The 15,735-nt window shown below is 41.2% G+C and overlaps 1 long non-coding RNA gene across 1 annotated transcript; it reads left to right on the top strand.

Moving 5' to 3' along the window:
• The first annotated feature begins 11,055 nt into the window (after window positions 1-11,055).
• On the top strand, window positions 11,056-13,078 carry LOC132074966 (uncharacterized). Its single transcript, XR_009418684.1, has 2 exons — window positions 11,056-11,128; window positions 12,599-13,078. It is a non-coding gene; the product is annotated as an uncharacterized LOC132074966 (long non-coding RNA).
• Window positions 13,079-15,735: the final 2,657 nt, after the last annotated feature.

Below are 15,735 nucleotides of genomic sequence, written 5' to 3'. Positions count from 1 at the left end.
TCCTAAAGTCTGTGTTTGAATACACATCTGCTTCTTAAAGTTCGGACATGGATTTGCGATAATGTGCTTCAAAAGAAGAATAACCTGCAAAATGCAGATGATACTCGGAATTTAGTTCAAACTGTTTTCAAACTGAGAACTTCGAACCAAAGCTTTTAATTCAGACTCATTTCTTCATCTACATTTTAAAAGTTCCAACAAATTATTAGATGGTAAACAAGAAGGCCCATCTATTCCCAGTCTTTGTTTTAAGAAGCAATAGAGAGTATTCTGCTTATTCAGTATCATTATTAATACAAATTTAGGATTATGATCTTAACTTTTGTCCTGTGTTTTCCAGAGGCTGGTGCAGACTACCACTAGACTTAGCAGCTCTATAACTTACTAAAACTTGGCAGTACACAGTTACAAATCTAACTGGATATCAAAATGTTGGAAGTCTATGCTCCTACTATGTGTGTCCTGCAAAGGATAAAAACCAGAATGGTATTAAAAAAACAAAATGAAGAGGAATGCATTGTCATATATTGCAAAGGTTCCATATTGCTAGAGTTTCATACCTCCCTGATGCTTTTCGTAGGAGCTCCTCTAAGCACGGACTCATCCCTCTTTTCACAGTAACCAACTGACTCCAGTCTCCCCTCAACCAGCCAACCCACTCTTTTATAACACTCTTCTGATTGCCTACAGCTGTGGCCTGGTAAAGTCAGGCCTGTTCCCAATCTCTAATAATTGCCTCAGCTGCAACTCCTCAAGGGGTAAGATTACTTTCTATACTACCTCTATTTTCTTATATTGTATCCCCTTACAGGAATGTCCAGAAAAAAAGGAAGGACTGTGGGCACCATCCAACTACACTGCAGTACTAGAAACATATTGCAATTCTAACTATAGCTTCAATGACAGCATGTCTCTACCAGCACAGTAAGAAAATATAAAAGATTAAGGAGATGCCCCTTGGCACATCTTATTGCAGCTCACTCCTTTTACATCCTGTGGTAATTTATATTGCATATTAAATTAACACAGCACTCTCATTTGGCTTTTATACATTTAAGAGGAAATACCACAGATCAATTGCTGATAATTTCTGCTCAAACAATGTAAGCTTTACTGACCAACGGATTTTTCTATCATTAAAAATTGCCTCTCTACATGGCTGTAAAGCTAGACTGGGTTTTTTCCCCCACTTTAGAACAGTACTGCTTTTCCAACATCACTTTAGTGTAGGTTTGTTCTGGACTTGATGAGGGGGAGAGGGGTAAGCCACTGGCAACAGAAGCTTTATGAACTGTGCTGTGCTAGCTAGGAGGCAGGCTGCAAATCTGGGTCTTGAGCATCTGAGTCAGTAAAGAGAGAGCTCTACCCTGCTTCATAAAATATATATGCTAATCTCCCAGATGGCTATATGTTCTTTCTCCATAAAACAGATGACCTGGAAAAATAAAAGATAAAAACACCGGAGAGTGGGAATTCTGGGCCAAAATCTGGAAGCTTGCAGTAGATTTTACAGACAGACTTGGATTTTAAATTTAGTTTGGATCTGGTTTCATAACAAAATAGAGCAATGGCTATTATTATAGGTCACAGCATAATTTCTCATGCAACATGAATCATTCATACATCTGCATCCCTCTAAGAAAAATATAATAAAGGAACACTTTCAAGTGAGATTCTGTCTACACTAGAAGATATATGCCTAACAGAAATAATGGTTAACTCGGCTTAGTAATGATTAACATTTGCACACTGTGTATTACCTCAAACCAAGCCACACACATAGCTCTTGTTTGATTAGTCATAGACTGAGTTGCTGCTCCTGTAAGGGAATATCAGAACCATGCTGCCACACTGGCAACATTGTGCCACAGTTTCACAAATGTGTGGAACAAATATTTAACTTATTTGCAGAACTGTGATTAGCGCAATGCAAATGCTCTCACCACAGTTCAAGAGAGACACTACAGAAAACTTTTCAGGTTTCTAAAATCTTTATAGGTGCTGATAGCCTTGATCTTTTTTTTCATGTTTCACGTGAAAAATAAAGCAGCAGCAGACGACCCTGCATTGTCAAGGCCAGCTTATGGTGCAGCACTCAGTCAGAGCACTGTGTACTGCCTCTAGCACCTCGTCTCCCATTCAAGGCCTCCTGCCCATGCAACGACCAAGTCTCTTTGTGAGGGCAAATGAGATTTTGTTCGGAAATAACAAAACCAAGAAGGAAAACAAGGTATTTTGTTTAGGTTTTAAGTTTGTCAAACAAAACCTTTGGGACAGTTTTCAGATCACCAAAGCCACCCTTGCATAGTCTCAGAAAGACAACACAAAAAATGGAGCATCTGAGTTCAAACCATACAGATGCAAACTTCATTTCCAAATATACAGAAACACAACATTCATTAGATAACAGCATTCATATGCAAATCATAGCCTCATCCCCAAATCATCACTGCTAAATATGCCATTAAAAAGTTATGGACATAGAGTAGATAACCTTTTCATTTGGGGTAGCATAATCCTTTTGTCGATTGAGGCTGATGTCTTCTTCCCCCTAACTTGTATTTACTGAGTTAACTTATTATTCAGAATAATAAACCTCAATCTAAAATAAGACCAACTAGGTCAGTGCAGTAGTAATTATCATAGAATTATATAATGGCTTGGGTTGGAAGAGACTTTAAAGATACTCTTGTTTCAACCCCCTGTCTTGTTCCAACCCTCCTGTCCCAAGGGTAGGGACATCTTTCACTAGACCAAATGACCCAGGGCCCCATCCAACCTGGTGCTGAACACTTCCAGGGATGGAGCAGCCACAGCTTTCCTGAGCAACCTGTTCCAGTGTCTTACCACCCTCACCTTCCTAGGAAATTCCTACCAAAGGACTTAATATCTAATCTAGACATACCCTTTATCAGTTTAAAGCCATTGTCCTATCACTACTTGTCCTTGTCAATTGACCCTCTGCAGCTCTCCTGGAGCACCCTTCATGTACTAGAAGGCTGCAATAAGGTCCACCCCCAGCCTCTCCTCTCCTCTCCTCTCCTCTCCTCTCCTCTCCTCTCCTCTCCTCTCCTCTCCTCTCCTCTCCTCTCCTCTCCTCTCCTCTCCTCTCCTCTCCTCTCCTCTCCTCTCCTCTCCTCTCCTCTCCTCTCCTCTCCTCTCCTCTCCTCTCCTCTCCTCTCCTCTCCTCTCCTCTCCTCTCCTCTCCTCTCCTCTCCTCTCCTCTCCTCTCCTCTCCTCTCCTCTCCTCTCCTCTCCTCTCCTCTCCTCTCCTCTCCTCTCCTCTCCTCTCCTCTCCTCTCTCTTCTTTTCTCTTTTCTCTTCTCTTTTCTCTTCTCTCCTTCGTTGTTGTAATTGTTTTTTGACGCATTGTCTTAAGTTAACAGGTGACATTTGCCTGCTGTTTCCTTTTATTTACAATCTCAGTTTAAATCCTTAGCATAATTAGTTAGAGGAACCTCTTTTAAACGGTGGATGACTACTGGAAAAATTTCTGTCTTGATTTCCCCTTACAGTGTCTATGCCCGGTGACTAAGCTCAGATATGATACTGTATCCATTCTATATTTCATAAGGCAACTAGAAGGAGATTTCCTCATACTTACATGAAAATAGACCTAAGTCTGTTTTGATCTTTTAGTTAAGTGTGGGCAGAGAGACACATCATGTTTTTATTGTGATGCTATCTCTCAGTACTGGCAGCACCAGATCCACAGACAGCCAGAGACTCTTACAGGGTAGAAGCCATGTCAAGAATTCTGCCTTTACAATCCAGAAATAATTTGTGTTATCTCTTAACATTTTGGTCTTTCTCACCTTGGTGGTCTTAATTAGTGGGCTTGGTCATGTATCAAGGCACTGTACAGTTCACTCTACAGCTGAAGCTTTTGTAGGACAAGGGAAACGTGATTCATGGAGTGAGCCTAGAGAGTTCAGTCCCAGACTACAGACTGGTCAGTGTCATTGAGTCTAATTGGTACCTGAGCAGTTTCCAAAATATAACATAAACATGACTACCTTATGAAGGATACATGCTTTCTTCTTTCTCGTGGTGTCGGTATTTCCCCTTCTAATTAGGCTGCTAAAAGAGCCGGTAAGAGCGTATGAATGACAGAATTTTTGCACGTATCTATTGCTTGACCATAAGTCCTCTTGCTCCGCTGCCGGCAGGACCCAACATTGTGCCCGGTGCGGTGTCGGTGAGGCGCGGGGAGCCCTGCGGGGGGCGCCGGGAGCCCGCGGTGCCGCCGGCAGCGCCTCCGGCCGCTCCGCGCTCAGAAACCGAGCCCTTCTCGGCCGCTCTGGTTTTGGCCCTGCTGGAGCCTTGCGCTGTTTCCTCAGCGCTCGGAGCTCATTGTTTTTGTTCACTTAGATGGACCAATTGTAGTCTACATAGGACGCGTTTGTTTTCCAGTTCCTCAAACCATTATTACCTTTTTCCTGTTCCTCTTGAGAAAATGGACTTTTGACACCCTGCCAGGCTGCATTACTGAATTCCCTTGCCTGTTTCAGGGTGAAATCATGATAAAGGCAGGCGCTTTTACTGAAAGGGAAAAAAAATCGCAGAAAAAAAATGTGGAAGAAAACCTTACTGTGGGAAAAAAGCTTGTGTAATAGTGAAGAAATGCGGTAGTGTGAGTCATCCCGCTCATGAGCACTTCATCTGGTGAAGTTAGCACCATCCAGGAGGGAATTTGCCAGGCCCTGCTTACATCCCACAACCAGTAAGCCTTGCCAGAGGTACAGCACTGAAAATAGAACTGTATCAAGTAATCCCCTAGCATGTATGAGAAACCATATCACAGTCGTCTTCAGTAGAAGCACCAACTCTCCTTACCTTCATTTTATTACAAATAACACCACCAGGCCCATCTAGGTCCACAAGGTAGTCTGGCAGACTTAGCTCCACAGGCTCCCCTAAACACCCATTTTGTCCTTGGAAGACCCCTTTTTATGGTCCATGCTTCATACTACTCTTATTATATTTTTCTCCAGCTTCACCCTCAAACAAGGCCTTTTATGCTCAGAAATGAGTTCAGTTCTCAGAACTGATTTCAGTTATTTTCTGTTCTCCAGTTTATTCCTTTTAACCTTCTGTGGATTTTAGGGCTGCCATTACAAATCCTAAGAGTGATGTAAGAGTGAGAGGAAAGAAAGAAACATATGCATTTTGGATGTAACCTTGTTTCCTTTTCTTAAAAACCCTGCAGAAGGTAAGGCAGGTTGACTAACTTTCACTTGACCTTTGAATAGTCTTAATTCAATTGTAACTGTACATGCACATCTAGGACTTCTGTCCTTTCCCTCAGCTCTGCTACTGATGGATTCAGATTCAGATTCACAGGTGTTCAGGTTTGTACACTCAAAGACTGACTAATTCTCAGCTCACTTCTATCCATTCTATTTTACAGAGAGTGTTAGAAAGAAAGATGTGTCACACACACACAATGGCCATTGCTATCTCATTGGTTAGGAAAAGATGAGGTGTTACTTTAAAAGACAAGGTTTCAGTAATCTCTCCTTTTCCTAAGATTACACAAGGCCACACATGCAGAGAAATTCATCCTACTGAATTTCTTTGAAGGTCATTCTAGATAATTGGATTTGATGGATTTTCTGGAGACATCAGTCTTCTTCCTTCTAAATATTTCTAGCCTGGAGCTGATATTCATCCATCACTCCATTAAACACAGTCCCTCATAATTTCTCAGTTGTATTTATGAGCAAATCTGACAATTTAATCACTTGTCTGAAAATTTGTTATATGATGAGGTACACAGAACCAGGAGATGATATTAGATAGTGAGAATAGCATCTGACAGAAGCTCCTACCAGGCCTGCCAGTCACACAGAAGTATTTTTGAGAAAGTATGTGTTGTTTAGATCAGTTCTAAGAAGTAAGGCAGAAGGGAGGCCAGTGAAAAGCTGCACTGCAACAGATAATAAGATAAATTAATAAGTTCTGAACTCTTAAGATTCAGATCCTAGGCACTTTCTGTATTAAAAGAAAAGCAGAGATAGGTACACTTTTCCTGATGTCAGTAGAAGTAATAGTTATGAATAAAAATGCTTTTCAATCTAGAGCTTTCAAAATTACACCTGAAGCTTTGACTTTAAAAAATTCTAAAATGCTTTGCTTGTTTTCCATCATATGTCATTTAAAGATTTACAAGAAAGTATTTAGTTGCATTGCTACAAGCTAACTGTGAAAAAATTCAAAATGTACTCCAAGAGTCAATTTACTTTAGCTACCTGTACTTAATTCTCTTGTTACCACAGTGAAACTGTTTTTCCTATGATTTATGTAATGCTCAATAGTGAATTAAATCTTTGGAACACTTGTTCTACTGCAAAATATCTTTTTGTGGTTAAAATAGTTTTTGTAACAAAACTTCCTCTTTTCATGTCACAGCACATGCTGAAACAATGGCAAAAAGATAAATTACTGCAAAATTAATTTTAGCTGCTGTAAATCTTGTAATGTACTAGGAATGCTGTAACAGGATCCCTAATTTCTATAACATTCAGAACACTCCACATAACAGCTATAGGCATATGGATTACAGATTTCTGACACAACCTTCATTGACATTTCTGGTTCTGTAAGCAGCACAAAACAGAGTATAAGTCTCTCCAAAAGGGTTGCTTACTCCACCCTTCCTTTGTTTCAAAGCGGTTTCTAATTTATTTTTTTTTTTTTTGCCTTTAGAGTTATTTTTAATGTTAGATCATTTCCATTGTTTATCTCCAGAAAAGTGTTTCCAGACCATTTTGCAGTCACCACTGTTCTGGAAAGGCCTATGAAAAACTGAAGGTTATATGTTTCCCTGGCAGATGTGGTCAGAAATATACAACTATCATCAGCCTCCTACACCTACACCTAATTCCTTTGCTTTCTAATAGTTTTCTCCCTGATCATTTTTCATTGCTTTTATTTGTCTGATCATTTTTCATTGCTTAATCCATCAAACATTTCCCAAAGGATTGAATAGATCTTTCCATGCTGCAGACCAATAAAGAATGCACCAAGACTAGTGCTATTACTATGGGCAGTGTTCTGGAGTGAAGAACACAGCAGCACAAGGCGCCCATACAAGCAGTGTTGGGAAATACAGGCATCTCTGGATGATGAGAATTCCTAAGGATCTGCCATAAGGGATTAACAGGATGTTCCATGATCGGTAAATTCTCTCATTTCTGAGCAAAAGATCAGGAAGAAACTCTCCAAAGTCTTGCACCTTCTCAGAGAGCATCCTGTGGGTTTTTCCACAGAAGGGACGAATGAGCAATGTTTGTAGAAAACCCTTTAGACTGGCTGAGAGCTGGAATTCACCTACCTGCTATTCTCTGACCTGTGAACTTCACCATTTCTGTGCTGGTCATTATCTGCTCATGATACAAGCTATGGAACATTCATGGGATTAATAGGTATAGGGGAAAGAATAGCCTTAGTTTTGTCCCACTGCCTTGTCTCTGAACCAAGAAAAACTCACTTGTCTACCACTGACTCTGCAGAAGCGGTGACAATTTGTGCAGATGTTATGTTCATGTAAAACCTAACTCTGTTTAATGGATCAGGAGATCTATGTCCTGGATTTGCCTATGATTTACATCATGACCCAGAGCAGATTATTTGTAACCGTTTTACCATCTGTACAAAGCAATTAAGGATACCTTCTTTGCAGGTTGCTTTTATCCAGATTAAAAAAATATATCCAACATGCATTAGTATCAGTGCCACTTAGCAGATAACTTTGAATTGCAAAGAGTTAATCTATTTCTAAGTCCACTTTTCTTGGCTGCACAAAGTTCTCTGATCAATCTAGTGCTACTGTGACACTGCTCATGATGAGTATCATCAGGCTGTGCTTGTGTGGCAAAGAATTCTGATGTCAGAACTCATGGACACAAGGATAAATATAAAAAATGAAACCCAATCTGATGTGAGAAGAAGCTGAAGACTATCAGGTCATGCAGCTGAAAGAAGATTTGCATGAAAAATGATGCTGTCTGAGAACCTGTGGTGTATCTACACCTGTGCATGACCACACGGGTCCATAGACGCAGCTACATGTGCTCTTTGTTCTCAGGGATTGCCTTACTGGGTTACAGCACAGCTGGCTGAAGGCACAGCCTGCAAGGAGGGACAAGTCCAACCTGTGCAGGTGTTTCTCTATAGCTGTGGGTTTCTGTTGTACTAAGAGCTTCCTCCCACATCAGTTTGACATGGAAAGCTGTTTTTGGAGGTCGGCCAAAACCAGTTACCCACTGAATGGCTGTAACAAATATATTCAGCCAGCACAAGAAGGAGAAGAGCTTTGCTGCTGCTGTTTCCTTGATGAATACTTGTGCCATCTCCAACTGGCTGCCAAAGGCCCTTTCTTTAGAGGCCATATGTCCTCTCTAAGAAAGCTCTCATCACACCTCCTTCAGGCTTCCATCATTCTGCTGTACTTATGCTCGATTTCATTTAGTTCATGAAGCAGTGCAACTGTAGGATGATGGCTTTCTTCAGCTTGTGCTCAAAGAAAACATGGCCTAAGAAACAATTGTCTAGGACAGCAAATGTTACTCACTGGTTATCTCATATGGATTTTCTTTCTAAATAGCTCTTTAAAGGGTTGCTGGAAGTTATTTCAGTTCTGCCATAACGCCACAGTGTTTTGGGGCACCCCCCCCATCCCGATTAATAATTTTCACATTCTGAAATCTGTCAACTATACCTCCAGGCACTGCCAATTCAAGCAAATACAAAAAGAGTATTCACAACACCTCAGGGCATGATTTAATCTGTTCTACACTAAGCAGGTCTGACCTGCTCAGAATTTTTCTGGGAGACCTCCAAAGAACAGAAAGAAGAGTACAGGAATGGGCAGATCTTGTGAGGCAGCTGAGATTTTTTGCCAATATAAATTATGCAACATCTCTGGGAATTTAAACCTTGGTTGTTTAAAAAGTAGTACCACTTCTTCCATGATCAACCTGTATTGGCACTGAAGCACTATATGACTAGAGATTCTACCTTCCAAAAGGGATTTAAAACTGAGATTCTGCAGTTCTTTTCTCAAATTCAGGTTGTTAACTATGGCCACATTCCATCTCAAGGCAATGAATTACATACTGTTTCCAATAGTCTTGAATGTCAAAATTATTCTTCACACCTCCTACTAAAGCACACAGTCACTGCCATGTTCCACTTCAGACAAGGCTGTATTCAGTGAGGAGTCTTACACACACTTAGCAAAGGAGTTGAAATCAGACAGAAATATGAAGTTACTTTTCTAATTATTCAAAATGAACTTAAAATCCAAGAAAGTTCCAGGGAAACTGCTAAGACTTGCAGGACATCTCAACTAATTTTCCCAAGCAAATCCTTGTAAGAAATGTAATTACATGAAATTGTGACTTATATTCACTTCCACACTCTCACCTAGCAGTGCCACTAGTTATTCCACAGATTTCCACAGCTCCCTGTTGACAAGCCAGGTGTCTTAACACTATTCTCCAAATTCTGCCCACATTTCCACCTCAGAGTTCCCAATTTTTGCCTCTTTTTAGTACCCTGAAATTGATAGGCATTTAACATATGTTGTAATTCTGCCTCTGGCAGTGTACTTTAAACCAGAACTCTTTCCTAGGCAGGGACTGACCAATGCAAAAGGCTGAACTTAGAAAAATGGCTAAGATGAGCCATAACAGAGAGAAAATCCTTCAAAACTGGGAAGATGCTCTTGGGGGCTCATTATCATACTATGGAAGATTTGTACTTCAGACAGAGAGTTTTAACTGCAAAGATTTTAAACTGCAGTTTATCCCAGTGACATCATGAATCATTGTTTGGTAGAAATCTCTTACAGTGAGGCACCACTCTGCTGTACTTTAAAGAATGTGGTATAAATGCTGCTAAAATACTGTCAGCTGAGTGTTTGGATATTCTAATTTTAGCCTTGTTTATTATGTTTCATCTCCATGGCATTTTTAGGCAATTCATGTACCAGCAATGCTAGCAAATTCTTCTTTTTCAGAGAGACCTCACGGTCAGTAGGACATTGATGATACTTCTTGTGGTTTCTGTATGGACACATTCACACAATTAGGTCCTTCAATGTAAAAGTCCATGATGGCCTTACAATTTTCTTGTAAGAAGCACAGACAGAGCTATTTTTAGGAGGAAAATCTATGTTAAAACTCCACTCTTTCTCCAGCAATGGAACTATTAAGCCATTCTGATTGATTTTTCAACTAAGAAGTTGGTTGAAACAAGAAGTTAGGATAGGGAAACTGTGGCCTACATAGCTGTTAAAAGTGTGGAGCAGAAAGATGCATAAATACAAATTCTAACACTAAATAAAAGGAATGGAATTTAAGATACTATTGTTTGAGTGGCAACTTAGAGAAAGCTGATATCAACACATTGGTTAGAATTTGTTTTTAGTAGCTGTCACAGGATTTCTTTGTCTGTGTGGATCTATTTTAAACAGTTTTCCCCTTTCAGCACTCCCTGATAATAAGAAACTTATGTAAGTGCTCTTATTCGGAAAGACTCTTGCTTTGGTCTTCTTAATTTGTCTTGAGAAAACCAAAGGGCTCAGACAGTGTACAGAGAGAGCTTACATCCTCAAAAGGTGCAGCAGGCAGCTGAGATAAACTGCAAGGGCAGGATTAGTGGGACTGCAGACTCCACAGTTCAGCTGTCTGCAGATGAGTAATTAGCATCCTCCACACAGCAGCACCAGTATCTCCTCCTCAGTAGCACTGCGAGGTAATATGAAGAGTTGCATTAGTCATAGTGATAACTTTAAAAAAAAATTGAAAAAACAAAAACCCCAAACCAAACCTAAACCTTTTTTTCCCTTTCTTCTACTGTGATAGTAAGAACAATGTCCTCCCACACTGAGAAGGAAGAGTTTGGCCTTTCCTACACCCTGCTGGGAAGGGTGTAGCCTGAAAGCACAGGTGGATCTGAGAATGTGATTGGTGGTGTGGCTCTCTGCAATAAAGGTGGGTGTGGAGACTAGCCTGATATATAGCTGAGGCTGTTGGATGTGATGTTTGTGGTAAGTCTGCTGGCACAGTATGGAGAGGATGTCTCCTACTATGGGATCTTCCTGCTAGTAAATCCCTTTCTGGTCTGTATTAAAACATTAAAGGATAGGCATATTTTTCATGTTGTTTCTAAAAGTTGCATTCTAGTTGGGAGTCAGGGTAATATATAGGAGCAGGTTTTGTGAAGTAATTTCATAGAATTCCATTAAAGTGCAAATTTCTGGTGTGACTTCTAGAAATGGGGTCTGTGAGAGGATCTGGTTCATGCTTAGAACTTTGTTTAAAACCTGTGCAAATAGTAGTCAGGCTGCCATCAGCTGCTGGTATTGTGGCAACGTGTTGAGTCCTGTAGTTGCTACAAACCACTTTACTGTAATTAAAAGTTAATCTAGAACAACTTCCTGATAGTTTTTATAAGAAAATTTGCCATTTTACAGTGAAGCTAGGTTAGCAAATATTATTGTAGAATGACTTTCTGCTTTCTCTCACCCTTGAAAATAAGTTTGCTTCTTAATTCTCATAAAATATCAGAGAATAAAACGCATCACTGTTCTTTATGGCAGTGTTTCAAATTCAGCTAAAACATTTCCTAACTTTGTTGCAATTATAGGGAATGGTAGGGAAAAAATGTGAAGACATTAAATTACCCAAAAGCTTAATGCTTTAGTAGCAAGTATACATTTTACTACTTTTTCTTCAGAAAAGCAAAAAGTAGGTGCACTTTTCCTCTATCCTAATCAATTATATACAAAATTGACTTCTGTATTTTTCTTGTCATTTTTTTGTTTTGGTTTGCATCTTTTTGAGCCAAAGTTGTTGCTTTGGATACTGTATACAATTCATGTAGAGTAGTCTTTGTCAGCAGGATGCAAAAATTGGGGTTGAAATGCTGATGCCTCGTTACAGGTCCTAAGTCAAGAATCAATATGATGACATGTATAAAAGTTGGTAGTGAGCCACCAAGGCCTCGTTTGTCAATCTTCACCTGAGAATAAATATTTTATCCAGCACAGAGAAAAGTGCTAGCCCTTAGATCTATAAAGAGAGTAAATTGGTGCTTGTCTTGTTTTCTTCTGACTATGTTATTAGCTGTTCACAGATTGGTATCATACAGTGATGATTTACTGTAACAAAAATTTCCAAGTCATAAGCTTTTTTTCTTGGACACTAATAAGTTTTGTCCAATTTAGGCAAAATATTCTTTTAAATTTTCTGTTTCACCTCTTGTCCTAATTATAAGTTATGTTCTCATAAAACTTAGCAATTCTCTTGATAATTAATTTAAAAATGATAACTTTGGGTATCCTGTGAAAGATGTCTGGAGGGAAAGTGTAGAACCTCATTCCCCTGGATGAGAAGATGAGAGATTAATGTACTTCTAATGGTGCAAAGCACGGCATAATATTATTCTTAGAAATAGCAATGTGTTGAAGCATTTTTGTGACAAGTTTCAGTGTTTTATTACTGTTTTGGGTAACTTCCTCTTCTTGCAATAGCATGCATTGGTTGGTCTCCAATCACTTGATTTAATGCCTGCTCTCTGTTTTTTCTAGAGCAAGCTGTTTTTCCTGTACCCATCCTGAAGAAAAGCCACAAGGCTCAAGTACAGTGGAGACAAGTAGCTCCTTATTCGTTGGCATGCGCAGATTGAATCTACTGCTGTTACTTTCTATCTAGATTTTGATTGTTTGTTTCCCCATGAAAACTAATAATTTATTTTTTCTTGCTTTGTTAATAGTGCCTACAACTGGATTTGTTATCAATTCAACCTTTGGGCATGGATGGATTAAAAAATATGATTTCCCCCTCCTTGTGTCCTAATGTTTTTAGTCTGCCTGTATTTAAATAGCTAAACCAATGAAATATCAATTGCCCTCTCAAATATGTGATAATCTCTTCCTATTTTACTGGTTGCAGACCAGATTCTCCCACAATGACGTGCATTTGAACATAGGTTATGCTGTTTTGGATCAGGGTTGAGTCCATAATTTTACTTGCATTTGATGTAAATATATATATATGTATTAATTATATTTTGTTTCCTCTGTTTATTTTTTGCTTTTAACTTCTCCACCCCTGTGCCACTCCCTCCCCCTGCCATGCAATGTCCCCCAAGCCTTTATAACACCATGGCTGGCCCAATGGTCCAACAACTTGTAGTGGGGCTGGGGAAACAGCTGGAAGCTTCCTCAGGATTCTGCCTCTTGCACAGGGGCACTGTTTAATATGAATCATTACTAGGATGCTGATGCTAATCTGTCTAGACTTAATCAAAGGCTCCTAAACAGGAGCATAAAGGTTTCTAAAGCATTTACTGTAGCCTTCAGACATGTTATTAATGAATGTTATCCCTCTTGCCTCCCTTTGTGAAGGTGAACAGCTTTTATGTAACATTGATACAACAGCTGCTGAAAGAACTAACACTTCATAATCCTGATCAACACAGTATCAAAGTATATGTATGGATAACACAATCTAACAAGTACATCTTTTATCAACTGTATTTATAATTTTAGCTTTTAAATGGTATTTTGGCAAATATTGCAGATGAAACAGTTCTATTTTTTTTCTGAGCGTACTATAACTTGTGAGGCTTGTCATGCTTGGCTTTAATGCAAAAGGATAAAGGGAATCCCCCCCTCTTCATCCATGATAATCCTCTGTAGTTTTTCACTGTTGGTTTTTCCCTTCCCCCATCTTTATTTCCTTTAATATCTCAATCCTGTTTGACAGAGTGAAAAAATGCTCTTTTGTAACAAACTGCTCCCAGATTTGTATTTGAAAATGCACTATCCTAAAAGGTTAATTATTTCATATTGGGGAGAAAGCCATTGTGTTTGAGGCGTTGTGTCCATCCCTTCTCTCTACTTTCTCACTGGGGAAACGGAAAATAGATGAAATACATTTGCTTTGAGTCAGTAACTTCTGTCTTCTGGTTTTCCAAGAATAGCCAAATGCTGCCATTGGCTCACTAACTGTCAGTGGAGACTGAGGAACTAATGCAGCCTCTTGAAAATACCAGCCCAAATGCATGATCACCATGAGTCACAGCTGAGTGCCTGGGTTATTCCACTCCTGCAGTTTTTCTGCAGTAGAGTCACAGAATGGGTCAGGCTGGGAGAGACCCTCATAGTGGGTCATCTGGTCCAACCTCCCTGCTCGATCAGGGACCTCCTAGAGCATGTGGCAGAGGATTGCATCCAGACATATCTTGAATATCACCTATCAGGGAGACTCTGCAACTTCTCTGGACAACATGTTCCAGTGTGTGGTGACCTGTACAGTCAAGAAGTTCTTCCGCATGTTCCACTGGAACTTCCTGTGCATTGCTGCCTGTTGCTTCTTTGTCCTACTGCTTGACACCTCAGAGAGGAGCCTGGCTCTTGTCTCTGACACTCTCCCTTCAGTACCTATGGACAATGATGAAATCCCCTCTCAATCATCTCTTCTGGAGGCTGAACAGGCCCAGTTCCCTCAGTATTTCTTTGAGAGATGGTCCAGTCCCCTCATAATTTTTGGAGCCCATAGCATTTGTAGGAAGAGGACTCTTCTTGTCCCTTCTTGAGAGCAGTCTGAACTCCTTCCCTAATCTGTCCCTTTCTAATTAACATGTGACTTTTGGGATGTGCATGTCTTAGGGGAAAGCTTGAAAAGCCAGCACTTGATGAGAACTGATGATCTATAAAAATAGGTGGATGTCAAAATTTAAATACATGAGAGATTTGGGGTGCACCTGTAGCCTGCTGTGTTGTCTTCTCTCTGTAAAACCTAACATTTCTGTTTTTTCAGGTGTTGCAACCTACAACAAATCCTGTTGTAGGATGGGGACAGACATGCCAGGGGTTTGGTGGCATTATGTATTTGAGAGTAAATGGGGGCTGGGGGCAGCTCAAGAAATGGTGAGGCTATCTTGCTGTAGGTTTGGAGCCTTAAAAGTGTATGCTGGACAAATTTTTTCCTGCTCTGCTGCAAGGAGGAGATGCAGCACTTTGCTGGGAATCAGGCTCCAGGAGAAGGGAAGGAAGGAGCTTTGAAGGGGAAAGGACCTTGGACCAGGCTCCTTAGAGGGTAGCCCAGCTGAAGTGCCTGAGTCAGAGGCAGTGTCATAGCCCAGCTGAAGTGCTTCTGCACTTAGGTACAGGGTGGGCATCAGGAAGAGTTTCTTCACAGAAAGGGCGATTAGACATTGGAATGGGGTGCCCAGAATGGTGGTAAGAGTCACCACGCCTGGAGGCCTTCAAGGAAGGATGGGATGTGATAGTGCCACGGTGTGGTTGATACGGTAGTGTTTGGTCATAGCTTGGACTCGATGATATCGGAGTGTTTTCTAACCCAACTGAAGAAGCCTTTTCCGAGGGTCGTGTCCCCACGTCCCACAGCACTCGCACAAGGCGGGAGCCCCGAGGGCCGCCGGGGGCGGGGCCTACGCGCGGGGCCGAGCCGGGCCGCCAGGGGGCGCTGCGTGGGCCGTGCCGGGCAGCGGGGGCGGGGCTGCGGGCAGGCCGCGCGCAGGCGCAGCGCTGCCCCCCGGCGGCGGCGGCGGCGCGCGTCCCCTGCCGCAAGGGCCGCCGGTCCGTCGGCGGCGCGGGGGCGGGCGGGCGGCCCGGGCCCGGACATAAGATGGCGGCGGCGTTGCTGGGGCGGCGGCGGCGGCGGTTGCGGCTGTCGCGGAGCGCGGGCGGTGCGCGGC

The sequence above is a fragment of the Ammospiza nelsoni genome, chromosome 6 (assembly GCF_027579445.1).
Source record: "Ammospiza nelsoni isolate bAmmNel1 chromosome 6, bAmmNel1.pri, whole genome shotgun sequence".
Classification (NCBI taxonomy): Eukaryota; Metazoa; Chordata; class Aves; order Passeriformes; family Passerellidae; genus Ammospiza; species Ammospiza nelsoni.
The sequence above is the reverse complement of the archived record's forward strand: the minus strand, read 5'-3'. Positions and strand labels throughout refer to the sequence as shown.